The sequence below is a fragment of the Anser brachyrhynchus genome (genome assembly GCF_964034855.1).
Source record: "Anser brachyrhynchus genome assembly, chromosome: 6".
NCBI lineage: Eukaryota > Metazoa > Chordata > Aves > Anseriformes > Anatidae > Anser > Anser brachyrhynchus.
This window is the reverse complement of record NC_137700.1, coordinates 10,231,683-10,245,174: the sequence shown is the minus strand read 5'-3', so window position 1 is coordinate 10,245,174 and position 13,492 is coordinate 10,231,683. Positions and strand designations below refer to the sequence as shown.

Genomic DNA, 13,492 nt, shown 5'->3' with positions numbered 1-13,492 from the left:
TTTTTTTCTAAATGCAGGAGCTGAAGGAAGAACAAGCAATGGGCACGTGCAAGGAGTCTGCGGGCTCAGCTCAGCCTTTCTGACGGGGCCAGCTGTGTGTGGGGTAATGGATCCCGAAGCTCGAGGGCCGTCCCAGTATTCTGTTGTGGACAGATCTGTCACCACAGCTCATGTCACCACAGTGTGCTAACAGCCCGGTTATCACCAGCTGCTTAACACAAGGGCTGGCAGAGATTTAACCCCAAACCTGGATGTGTTTAATTTATGTTATGAAGTTTTGGTTTTTTTCTTGACAGGTTGAACAAACAGAGAAGCCCCTCTTTTAGTGAAGATCTTTAGACTAGCAACATTTAAAAGCTAGACGAAGAATCCAGGATGAGATTTCCATTCCTGTCAGCAGTGGGCCATGAAACGAATAGATGTTTAAATGAAATTAAATCAATGGGACAAGATCTGAAAACTCTCTAAAGTAAGTGAAAGTGTATATGTCTGGGCATGCTGGCAAGGCTACAGTGAGCACACAGTCCAGCTTGTCAAGGGCTCTGACTTTTCCTCTGCACACTGCAGATCTTGTTCAGCTTCTTATTTGGCACAAGCTGATTCTAGGCCAGTGAATGGTTCCCCAAGCAGATAGCTTTTAAATACACAGTATGTTTTACTTTTTTTCTTTTCTTCAGTCTAAAGCAGTGCTAAAATGTTTATGAAGCTAACAGTTTGAGATTCTTTTTTTTAAAAAAAAAAGTTTCAGTGAGTTTATAGATAAAACATTCATATCAAAACTGAGTGTTTGAAAACAAATGGATATATTTCCATGCTTCACTTGTAAGTGTGACATATAGCTATGAGTGATGAAAAATATTGCCTCTTCATGGAGAAGTCTTCATTGGAAAAGATATGGCAATTTTGCAGGGCTAAAAGAAACGAGTTTTAAAACAGTGTGTTAATGTATTTTTGTGTTATCATTACTTTTATTCATTTGTTTGCATTTGTGACCAAAATATGCTAGATGTTACAAGAGAAACAATCCCTCATCATAAGGGTTTAAGATCTTTGTCACTATAAAAAAAAAAAAAAAAGAAAATTATAGATTCAATACAGAAGTTCATTTTTGCAATTTCAAATTACTATTGGTAGTTATGTGTTTATGCATTTGACTAATACTTGAGCTCAAGGTATCTTAATTATTAATTTATTTAGGGAAAATGTTTTAAAAATATACTGCGTCTGTAATTGGGACTAGACTTGTTTCCAGTGGAAGATTCTGGAGTGTGAGCTTGGCTGAAAATTTTGGTTTTGAATTAGAGATGGTTGCTGTGAGAAGGTGCATACTACTGTCCTTGCTGAATATCTGAGAAGTTGTAATGAAGACAGTTTACAGTCTGTTTTTCTTAAAGAAATCCCAAGTGAATAAAAGACCAATCTAATAGTCCACTTGCAAAAAGTAACAATACTTCTTTTACTCATTAACCATTTTGTTTATTTAGAAGTCGGTTATCAAAACTTAACTGTATTTGCTGAGAGGTCTTGAAGAGTACAGGTTTTTTGTTTTTGTTTGTTTTTTTTAAGATTTGGCGCCAGCTCTGGGAGGAGCAGGGGGTTCAAAGACAACCATATATGAGTAATGACAGGATTTAATGTTGTTTAAGGGCAGCAAGGGAATAATATTGTTATATTTTTGATGCCATCTAAAAAGATGGCATCAAAAGAATTCTTTTTAGATATTTCCCATTTAAGAGGTTAATATCCAGGTATGACTCTTCCACTAGTTACAGAAAAACAGAAATCCAAGGAAAAATTAGCAGAGATATAATCATATTATATTACGCATTATATACAACATATGTATATAATATAATCATAACATAATATAGTATGTTTTAATATAATCTGTTTAATATATACTATATATATAATTAGCATGTGCATAAATCTTATTAAAAACATTTCATAGCTTAGTAATAATAAACAGCTCTCATGTGGTAGCATATATTATCCTTAACTACAAAATTTCCGATTTTTCAGTAGACAGACTACAATCTGTAATTTAATACTCTCACTTTCTTGGGAAAACACGTTGTCATTTCAGAACCTTTTGTTGTTGTTATTCAGTCAGCTGAGATATATTACCATCTTTATGCCTATTATTACAAAATTCAATTCTGTATGTCCGAAGCAGACTGAAGATCTTGCCTGCAGGGAATGTGTTGAGGGCCCAGTGTCTCAACTGGATATTCTTTCTAGTAGAAATGTGTTGGCTTCTCTTTACCTCAAGAGGAGAATTACAAATCAGTAAAGACCTGAGTGAAGGAATTTAAAAACAATCATTCATGATTTTTATTTTGGGCATTTGGCATGAGACCCCTTGAACTAATTTTGGAGGCTACATGCTGATTTACTGGAGAAGCAGATCTCTCTAACGGTGTCTCAGATTTGGCCTCTCAAGTAAAAACATCCAAAGTTACTCTGGGAAACCTTATGGTAATCTTTAAAGTTAAATCTGTGGAGTCTCAGATGGTGCACAAAGATAGCATATTTACCTTCTTAAAGTCAAATTGTTGGTGACAAAACTTATCTTCATTAAAAACATAAATGTTCGATATGTTGCACGTTTAAGTAGCAGTGTCCTGCCAGCCACATCTCCTTAAATTGGTACACATTACATGCCAAATGCAGACCTTGAAGCTTCATAGCAACTCCACCTCTAGAGCCATGCTGTAATGTAAACCTTTTGGCAGTTCCACATATCAAAGCCATGCTTGTCTCAATTTGTTTTTGGATTTTGTCATTTGCTGTAACAGCTGTCTCTTAAGTAGCATAGAGTAAACTCTGCAGACAAATCTCACCATGGGAATTCTCCTCCAAGAGAAATCTTGTGCTGTGTGAATTAACAGCTCACATGTTCTGAGCAGTGCATTCCAAGCGTGTCATGCTGGTGAGATGTTAGATGAGCCTTAGCGTGGAAAGTTGACTAGTTTCGGTAAGGGGTGTAGAACAGCATGTGTGTACCTCTTATACGTAGTAAGATATGCCAATGCAGCATGTAGAAAGATAGTCAAATCAAGTGTCAAGGAGTGTAAATGACAATTGGCATTCCTAAAGGCTTAGCTTGTACCTTGCTCTATCCTTTTGTGCAGGTTACCTAGCTGTCTTTTTTTTTTTTTTTTTTCCAGCCATGCATGAGAGATAATTCTTCTCATATTTCTGTACACATGTTGTGGGCCACAGTGAGGCTTGGGTTCACACAAGCTCAGTTAGAGGCTTACCGAAAGCTCTAGTGTAGGTGGTCTAATAGAGAGTTTTGGTGGAGGGTGTCCAATTTCAGAATGACCCCAATTCCTGTATCATACTTTACTGCTTACAAGCAAGTGGGATTTTTCTTGTTAACTCTATTCAGAAGCCATTGTCTTAGCAAATTCCCCTTGAGTCATCTTTGGGTTGTTGTTTTTCATCTTCAGGGCTGTCTATGTTGCTGTTTTGATTTTACCTGAAATATTAAATGAGGACTTCAAGACCTAGCCTCCAACTACGTTGCCTTAGCTTTAGGGAATAAAAAAGACTACCTAACAAAGTATATTTGTGAAGATCATGCCCCTGCAAAATATATGATCAGCTGCTTCTACCATGATAGTGCCCCAAAAAACCAACACTTTTAGAGCATCTGAAGTTAAATAACTGGGCACAATAGTCTTGTTACGAAAGATGTTATGCTCAATGTAATAGAACAGGGATAGTAATTTTAAGTTTAGAATTTAATTTTCCAGGAAGTGGAATATGATTGAAATATAGCTATAATATATATAAATATATGAAAATGTACAATACAAAAATCTAATAAAGGACAAAAAAAGTAGCGGCTTTAAAAATGGGAAAAACGTGGTCATGCTAGAACAGTTCTAAGTCTAGGAAGAGCTGAAAAAGCTTGCAAAATTTGAGGGTTCTCCTCCTGCCTCCCCAACCACTGCTACTGCAGCTGTTCCTGCAAAAGGCTTATTTGGCAGAAGTTAGCTTTAATACCAATTGGAAAAGGAGACGAAAATGTTTTTGCTGTGATCAGACTAGACGAATTTCACACATCTCTGTAAAAGAACAGGCTGGCCCAGCAGCAGTCAAATCACACTTAATCCTTGTTTTGAGAGTTTAAGGGAAACATAAACCCTGTGCTGGTTCTTTGTTCACAAAAAAATGCAGGGCAAATTTTGTACCTTCCCTTCATCTATGAAGGTGTGTTGCAATAAATAAGAGGTAGTCAAAGGAAATGAAAGGTACAGCAATTCGCAGATCACCGAGGTTGACTCAGCAACAGCCCTCTCTGTATCACGTGAAGTTGGAGCTGTCATTGCTATGTGCTGTGTTCTTTCCTCCTCTGCTTGTAAGAAGGGGCGCTCAGGTTCCTGCTGCTCAGGGGCTGGTGGGGACTGGCTGCACCAGGAGTCCATGGAGCTCCCCAGTCCCTGGCTCGCTCACGTCAGCTGGTCTTACAGGGAGGATTGGTGTGTCTGTTCAGGCTAATTGGTTTGACAGCTAATTAGAGCTAATGAGCCCAAAGCACAAAATGAAAATGTCAGCTATGCTCTATCTTGTACAACTCTGGCATTTCTCTCATTTTGGTGAAGCCTATTTGTGTCACTTAGATTGAAATACCTTGTTGATCTTGTTACCTGTATGACTGGCCTGAGTACGCGGTAATGCCTCTCTTAATGCCAGGAAGTGTATGAATAAGGTCATGTAAGTCCTTTTAACGTTAACATGGACTGTCCATGAGCTCTCCTCTTCATTTGTCTATCAATTTACTCATAATTGAGCTGCACTTTTTCAGATCTAAACAGGGTGCTTAAAAATGAGAAAACTGACCTGAAGTGTCCAAATCCTGGTTTGGTGCAAACCTACAGAAAATCCAGTGCATTCCTACAGTATTTATTTGTTAAGTGGAAATGAATTCCAGAAAGTTTTTAGGCAAGTGTATTCCTGTCAGCATCTTCCTGCTGCAGCTGATCTCCAGTCCCCAGACTCTGTTTGAAGAGGATTGAACAGGCATTTCAGTGCATGTGGGCTCATTTGTTCTGTTTCTGTTTTTAATTTCGGCTTACAGGGAGCCATTGGACATATAACATCATTTCTCTGGCTGAATTCTTGGTCTGTACAGTGCAGATGGTTATGCTTCCTATATCAATTATTTAGGAGGCTAGATGACGCAGAACTACCTTTTCAGGTGTCACTTTTGTTACCACAAGTGAAAATAATGCTACCATATCAGGTACATTTTAGATTCACTGTCAGTATAGAAATGACTACAAATACTGTAGACAAATTAGAGCCTGTACCTTAACTGTTTATGAAAGACTCAGATACAATAACAGACATTATAGAAAAGGTTACAGTTAAAAATCTGTATGCCTTTTTTCTACTTCATCAGGTCTATCAAGCATTATTTGCGAGGTATCTGCTTTACTAAGCAACCTTGTGAAAACTGAGCTTTTGGGGTGGATGGCAATTACAGCATCCAGTTCAATCTTAGTGATCCTGATTAGGACAACCAAGTTACATAATAACACATACAGATAATATGCCTAGATATACTATCTATGTAAGTATATTTAGTACATTAATTTGATTAAGAAGCTATCCATACCTATACCCATGTGTATCAGAGATGCATGCGTGCAGAAAGAGGCCACAAGGGAAGTATTAAATGATTTTTTTTGGGGGGGGAAAAAAATCTTGTTTTAAAGGAAATTTTAAAGGAATTAAATATGAAACAGCACCTTCCATGACAGCAAATCACATTTCATGAGTTCACATGGGAAGAACAGTGTAAAGTTTGTTCTTAAAACTGCAGTTAGAAGAGTGCAGTGTTTAATCAGGAAAAAAATCAGCTATGTATAGATTGGTTAAAGAATTGCTAAGGTTAATAGGAGCTTTGGAGGGGAAGGGAAGGGAAAACAAGTAGGTGGCATTTCTTTGGGTAATTGTTCTGTTTACAAAAGCAGAGCTAAGAAGCAGCTATAAGAACCCTAGGGATGAAGGATGGGTTAACCATGATCCAGAAAGCATTTTAAGTCTTCTATATGGGAATGAATTGCTCCAGCTTACCTTGAATTTGTAGCCAGGGGCTCCCACGAGCTTGCTCCATTTTACCACTGTAAGCAGGACAGGAGCTATTCGAAAGCTATTTCTTTCATATGGCGTGGCTCTTCCTCTTGGTGTTGTTGCACAGGAGTTGCAATTCGTACTGCTGTCATAGTATCAGAATAGAGACTATTTGCCACATACCTTTCATTACAGGATTGCATTGTTTCTGATGACATATCAGTTTTGATGTGTTCAACCAGTTTCTAAAGAAATTTTTATTTATTACCTACTAAAATAAAAATACCATTTTATTTGTTTAAATATGCAAAGGTTTAAGTAAGTTTTTCTAGTGAATATTCCTTCCTGAAAGTAGAAGTTGCATTTTTCAGTGTTTCATGTGGCATGGTTAAATTATAATAGTCTTTAGACTACTTTTCACAGTCTGCATGATTTTGCTTTTGCAGTTTCATGTTAATGGAAAATGGTCAAACGGTGTTAAAATGGTCAAACCTTTTATTAAGCTACTATGTCGCCAATTGAGGGGGGTAAAAAGTATTTAGTATGGGTAAGAAGATTCCAGGGATCTATTTCAGGGCCTGATAACAAATTATATTGTTATTATTATTCAGTATTGTCCTCCAATGATTCTGCTGTATTCAGTTCATAAGCAAAAAGACTGACTTAGACAAGACTTCATGCCAGAGATATTAAAGGAACTAATCTTTACGCCTACCTCATTAGGAGGAATTGCTCAAGAACATCTTGTTCTTATATACAGATTGCCCCTGCAAGGCTGCCAATGTCAGCAAGACCTTGGGTGCATCTGTCATGCTAGGGGCTGTAGATTCGAAACATTTTCTTGTGTGTATTTGCGCGTGAGTGCAAAGGGTTCTGTCAACTCTTTTTTGTTTGTTCCCTTTGTTTCTTCAATCATATAAGAACAAACATCTGGAATCAGGCCAAACCACTTTTTTTTTTCTTAATAGGTTAGATAGTAAAGTCTTTTTTTCCTCCTATCTACAGGGAACTTTTCTGATAATTAAATTAATATGAAAATATAATTTTTTGTCTGGCCAAGATTTCAGCTCTTTCGTGGATTGGATAAATCAAAGGACATATTCCTTTAGATATGTTAGCCAAGCTAAAAAGTTATTTTGTAATTGTAAAAACAATAATTGTGCAGATAATCATGACCTATTGTTTTGCTATTTCAATATACAAATATCTTTCAGATATTTTGTTAGAAAGGTTTCTTCAGGACAGGAGTCCCTTGTGGTAGTGGTGGATGGCTGCGTTGAATTTGTCACTGCTTTTCAAGGTAGTCATTGACATCTTCCTTTTCCCTACTGCTCTGAATATCCCTGCAGCAGCCTGAGACGCTTAATTTTATAGAAGCGTGATTCCACATTAAGAGTGTTTACTTTGTCCAACAGATCTTGTGATCCTTCCTTTAATGGTTGCTATTGTCTTTTGCCACCTCCTATTTGTTTGCAATCTGCTTAATGTATGCCTTATCCTGCAGTGTTCCCAAAGATGATAGTTTGAGACATCTTGTTGTAGTAGGGCTACATGACTTGCATAAATCTACTAAAATGGTAGTCTATTGCATATTGCCTTCAAAATCTCATAAGCATTCAACTTTGTTCTGCAGCCAGCTGGCAGACCTTTGTGACACCATTCTGATTTTATGGTAAAACACTGATGTGAATCAGTGATCACTGAAGATAACTGAATTGATATAACAAAAGGCAACTGAACTAAAGTTTAGTGGATAACTAAAGGTAACTTAACTGAAATAACCACACTAATGTAACTGAGGTAACTAAAGAATCAAAGGCCAAAGCACAGGGTTATACAGAGTGACCCAGAAACTATGCAGAAAATGAGTGTCATGGCATCCATGAGGGTGCCGCTTTGGGATCCCAGTATGTTCTGCTGCATTTGTGTGCACTCACCTCCATTCTGATCATATGCCAGAAAAGGTTTGACTGTTGACCTTGTTTAATGTTAACGTTTAGGGTGATATCTGGGGTTTGCATGCAAGTGTTGATGTGGACAGGACCCTTTCAAAGTGGTACCAAAAGTAGACCTGCAAAACTTATATCATAAAATGTGCGAAAGGGAGAAGTCTTGCTCTTGAAAGAGGGCAGACTAGTTGACCTAACAGATCTTTTGCATTCTAACTTCTGGACTTAATGAGAAAAAGACAAATTATCTCTCCTAGTAATCCTATTTTTCAAATAGACATGGTGTTGAAGGAAGGAACCAGAGATTTTCTTTGAAAACAGAGAAGCTGAGAGTTTTGTGATCAATGATATCCAGCAGGTAATGCGTGGAATACTAAGTCCTCATTTTCCAAAAGGTAATGGAAGAAAGCATAATGATAAATGGAAGGAAATGCCATGCCTAGCTTTCAAATGTAAATTCCTCCAAACATGGTATTTCGAAGGGGAGCCCTCAGGACAGCATGCATGTGTGCATTTTAATTGGAACTAAATTACTCACAGAACTGGTCTTTGGATGTAAATGGCCTCATCTGTGTGTCCAGCTGCTGCTGCTGGGCATGGTGGGTATAACTTCTGAGTTTCAGTCACCAGATTGTTGGCCAGCCTAGATCACAGCCCCAGGCTACTGCCAGCACGGGCTTCTGTTAGGCTCAATCGTGCAGCTTGCACAGAGATGGTTCTGCTGCAGAGCAGTGTCATTCGTAATGGCACTTTGCTGTGCTGAATAAGCAGAGGTGGAGAGAAGAATGTACTCTGCTTTCGAATTTAAGAGTTTCTTACCCATTTTGTAAGTCTTAAAAAAATAAATACAAACAACACACTAACTTTTGCAGATGGGTTACAGCCATCTTATGTCCTTTTACTACAAAAGGGAAAATGTAATTAACATCAAATAGTGAGATGGCTTCTTGTTGTGTAATAGAAAGGTGATGTTGGAGTTGGCATTTGGTGAATGCAATCCAAGTTTATCAGAAGGTTAATCAAATTGAAGGCCTCTACTGGCACCATCTTTTAGGAAAGTGATATCAGTCTTGGGGAATAAAATAGGGAATGAAAGGAGGAACATTCCAGCTTTGCCATTTTTTTTTGACAGTATTGATCAGTAAACTAACGCTGTCTATAGTTGGAAAAAGGGCAATGACATCATATTAAGTAGATAAAGGCTCCTAGTTACTTATGCTTTGTCACAAGATTTCTGAAAACTTCTGCTTGTGAGATACATTCAAGGACAAGTTAACTTGTTTTCGTGCACATAGGGAGGGAAAAAATAGTATCCCTAGTAGGAAAGAGTGACCTATCGGAATAGGAAAGTGATGTAATTAATTTCTGAATCCCCCTCTAAGACTGAACTGCTAGACACCTCCACATTTTTGTGCATCCAGATATAGGCAGAGTCCACTGACTCCCAGACTTAGCACTCTTCCTTTCCTTTTTTTCCTGTCACTCCATCTGTTCATATAGCACCTGCATTTCTATGCCTCACTGGCTCTCCATCTGTTTCTATAATTTGTATCTTTCTCCTCTGCTCACGGCCGTTAAAATTTATAATAGAGGTGGGGAGACATTAGGAATGAGTGCCTCAACATGTTCATCCTACAAAGTCCTTACACTAATGCTTTCAGTTCCTGCCTGCCGCAGTCTCTCTCATGCCTGTTCCTGCTCCTCCAGGGCAGCTTTAGACTATTTCTAATAGCCCACCATCTGCTTCCAATAAGCAGTTAAATCTTCTTTCACCCAGCTGTTGCTGCTGATGCAATTTGTACCTTTGCCCATGTATGTTGTCTGTTAAAGAATACTACCCAGCATCAGGATCACTGTACTCCACTGTGACCTGGTTTCGAGCTGCCGGTGGCTGACTGACTGGCTCATGACATACTGAGGATACAGATATCCTTCTCACCTCAATGTTACTAGGCCTGGAAAAACAGTATTCCCTTTTCTGTATTGATACTGGCCAGTTAGTAACTTTATTCTCACAGTGCATCTTTCTTTCACAAAAGCTGAATTAAAAAAACAAGCAAACAAAAAACATCCTGTCTCTCAGTGTGAAATATAATGCTGAAAATTAATTCTGTAAGATAGTAAAATTACGTGTTAACACCAATAAATTAAATGAAAGAAAAAACAAAAACAACAAAAAACACAAACATGTAAAATGGCCACGAAGATATGCTAAATATAATGGAGAGAATTGCCCTTTCCAGATTCTTTCATTTGCTATTGTTACCTAACTTGCACAAAAGACAGTATGACAAACTTGCACTGCATTTTTACTACATAAAAATGCATAATCTAACCGGTCTAGCTGTGCTTCTACTTGTTCCAGGGACAGAATGTTGTTTGTAATAGGAACTCTGCATATTGGCCAATGTTCTTTACGGCCACTCTGCATGTTGGAATATGGCTGTAAAGAACAGAAAGGCCTTCCCTAATGCAAATGCAAGAAATGTAATGTGTAGAAAACTTTTGAAATTCCAGTAGAGCAGTGAAGCCTCACAAAGAACTTCTCTATATGAAGAGTATATTTTAGGAAATCCTGCAACCATTTTTTTATATGGTATTATATTGCATTCAGTAGCACTCGATGTAAATGTACAATGATATAAAATCACATTCATGCCGTTCCTGCTGCAAGATTGTCACTTGCTGCCAACTATAGCATCAGATCTTTTCCAAGTCCACTAGTAAATCTAATGCCTTAGTTGTTCAATGAAAAGAGCACAACAAATTTATATGTATCTTGTATGTTGACTTTTTTCATTGGCCTGTAACATTTGTGTAACTTTTACTCAAAGGGTAAAAGTGAAGATTTAATTGCATTCGTGTCTTTCATTTTAAAAAACAACAGTTAAAACACGTGCACAGATGTATTAGAAATGTATTATAAAGAGTGCAAATTTTCATGCTTAATAGTCCCTTACTAACACCTGTGCTATATCAGTTAGACATTGCTCAAATAAAATTATACATTATCGACAAACAGTGCTTGCTTATCCCTGACTAGAGAAACCCTTGAGATTATATTTTGCAAATGTTTTTGTTATATAGGAAACTAGCCAAAAAAAATACAGAAGGGTAACCTGCCTTACAAACATGGCAGTTAGAAACTCAGTGAAGGTGGTTTGTTTGTTTGTTTGTTTTGTTGTTGTTTTTAGCTTATCTTTCTTCAGAATATATTGTCTTACATTTGTTTTCCTACTTCGATTTTTGCAGCTTTGCCTACTCTTGGGTGTTTTCTGTTCTCTCTTTGTTTCACCTTTACTAATACAGCATTACTCTCTGCTGCATGTTTATGCCAAGGCAATTAAAGTAACCCCCACACTCAAGTTCTGCATTAAGATACGTCAGGGAGAGATGGGACAAATTAATAGAAGGTATTAAGTAAGGTCTTCAGAATCTCAGAATTCCAACTATACTTCAACACACATGATGTTAAGTCATAGCGATAGTTAATTATAGGGTGGCACTGTAAGTGTCCTGGCCAGATGAAAGGTAGCTCGTGTTCCTCCATCACGTATGGTCTGGCATTATGAGTATGTGGTTACAGCTGCTGTTGTGCTACTGCTGGGAAAGTCAAGGATTAGATGATTTTTTTAAAGAGTGATCAGGGATTCATAGAGAAACACCAGAACCGCAGGTCATTACTCCAATGTAATGCTGAAACTATGTCAGATCACAAGGTGGCTTTTTTTTTTGAACTGAAAAGCACAGCCATTTTCTTATTGTAACTCCCTTGTCAATCAACTGATTATCAAAATGGAAAATCTTCAAGAGTTATTATTCCAAAGGACTGAGTCTCTCTGCCATTTTTAGTTTATCATAATGCAATTCAATCTGTCACTGAATGTCACTTTGCTCATATACACTTTGCAACGCTTTCAGTGTAACAAAATATAGTCACTCCCACCATTTCTTAATCTTCCTCTGGTATTCAGGCCATTTTAAGAAAGTGACCTAGTATCAGTCTCTCAGGCATTCAGTTAATCTGGTGCAAAAGAACATTAAATAAGTAGCTGCTGTAGTCTTTCTTATTGGAGAAGACCCTCAGCACTGCAGAAATGCAAATCCCTGTGCTGCATACCTGAGAAATGAACTGGAAATATGTATATATGTTATTAATGAGTTATTAAGAATAAGTATTTTACAGTGAGTTATATCTGAAGCTCTAAAAGTGCTGCAGAAATATTAACCCCCACAGCAGCCTTTGCACATAAGTAAACATGCGATCCAGGGAGCATGTGTGTCTTGCTCAAGGTCACAGAGCCAAGGTTGCATGCATGTCTTCGCTTTAGGGCTTCTGCTCTAATAAGTAAGCTTGAATCCAACATTCTCAGAAAATAAACAAATACCGCCCCCCCCCCCCCCCAGTGGTCTGGTAGGAGTGGCTGGAAGTGAAGCATCGGTTCAGAAAAGATTATAAAACAACCTCATGCAGGTGTGTAAATTTGAAGCTCACTTTGACTTTGTGTGCAATTATAACAGTAACGAAATGAGACCGAACTCGAATGAATAATGAGCTCTAAATTGAGAAATGGTGTGATGATGCTCTCCATAGTTCAATTAGTCAGCCATCTGTAGTACTTGCTAGTAATAGTTACTTTGCCTGGTTTAGATGAGGTTTAAACGCCTCTGTCTTGTTTTCAAGAACGTGTATGCGTTGCACAAGAGACTCTGGGCATCATGAGGAAAACACACCAGAAAGCATGTGTACACTGACCCACATCCAATGCAGCCATGTTAAATATGAAGTTAGGTTGAATATTCTAAACATTAATAGGGGGGAAAAAATGGATATAATTGAAGCTGTACCATGCCTTTCCTTTATAACCAACTACTTGAAAAAATCATCTCAGACTCTAATATCTTCTTGCCTTCAGCCTCTGGTTCCACCGCAGAGACTCTGTTTGGGTGTTGTTCATGCTCTGGAGGTCCATAGCTGTCTTCTGTCACATTATAGAAGCATGAAAAGCACTGCCTCCTAACAAAAAGCTTATTCTCACCATGAGACTAATGTTATCTTCTGTATCTTGAGTCTGTAAGGAGCTGATCCTTCATCTTAAGGAGGGTTTAAAAGAGACAGAACTGGAACTTTTTTTTTTCTTTTTTTTACTAGATTTAGAGTGAGATGATAAGAAGATGATGTTTCTGCAGAAGAATAGAGCTAAGGTGAGAACCAGATAACATGGAAGCTTTGAACAGGTTGGACCAAGATGAAGAAGGTAAAACAAATGTGATCTGGCCCTAACAAGAAATAGCTCAATCTTTAGTATTTCCTGAAGCCTGACAAGACTGAAGACATGACAGTTGATGTTTCAAAATGGCTAATACTGATTTTATTAGTTTCTGGGACACAGGAATTCTTCAGGAAAAAGGAAGGTAAGCCACTGAGAAAGGCTGGCTATATTTTTCTGTTGGTG

General features: G+C 37.8%; 1 protein-coding gene across 34 annotated transcripts in view; it reads left to right on the top strand.

Annotated features, from left to right (window-relative positions):
* Nucleotides 1–13,492, top strand: part of DLG5 (discs large MAGUK scaffold protein 5) — a 170,763-nt gene that overhangs the window by 148,808 nt on the left and 8,463 nt on the right. For 18 of the 34 annotated variants that reach the window (XM_080598304.1, XM_080598303.1, XM_080598295.1 and 15 more), the window contains 3 exons: nucleotides 18–103; nucleotides 297–469; nucleotides 13,189–13,451. The gene's annotated coding sequence lies outside the window, so the exon portion shown is untranslated. Of the gene's footprint in view, nucleotides 1–17; nucleotides 13,452–13,492 lie in introns of all 34 variants that reach the window. The other 16 variants (XM_080598302.1, XM_080598296.1, XM_080598294.1 and 13 more) reach the window with 6 other exon arrangements.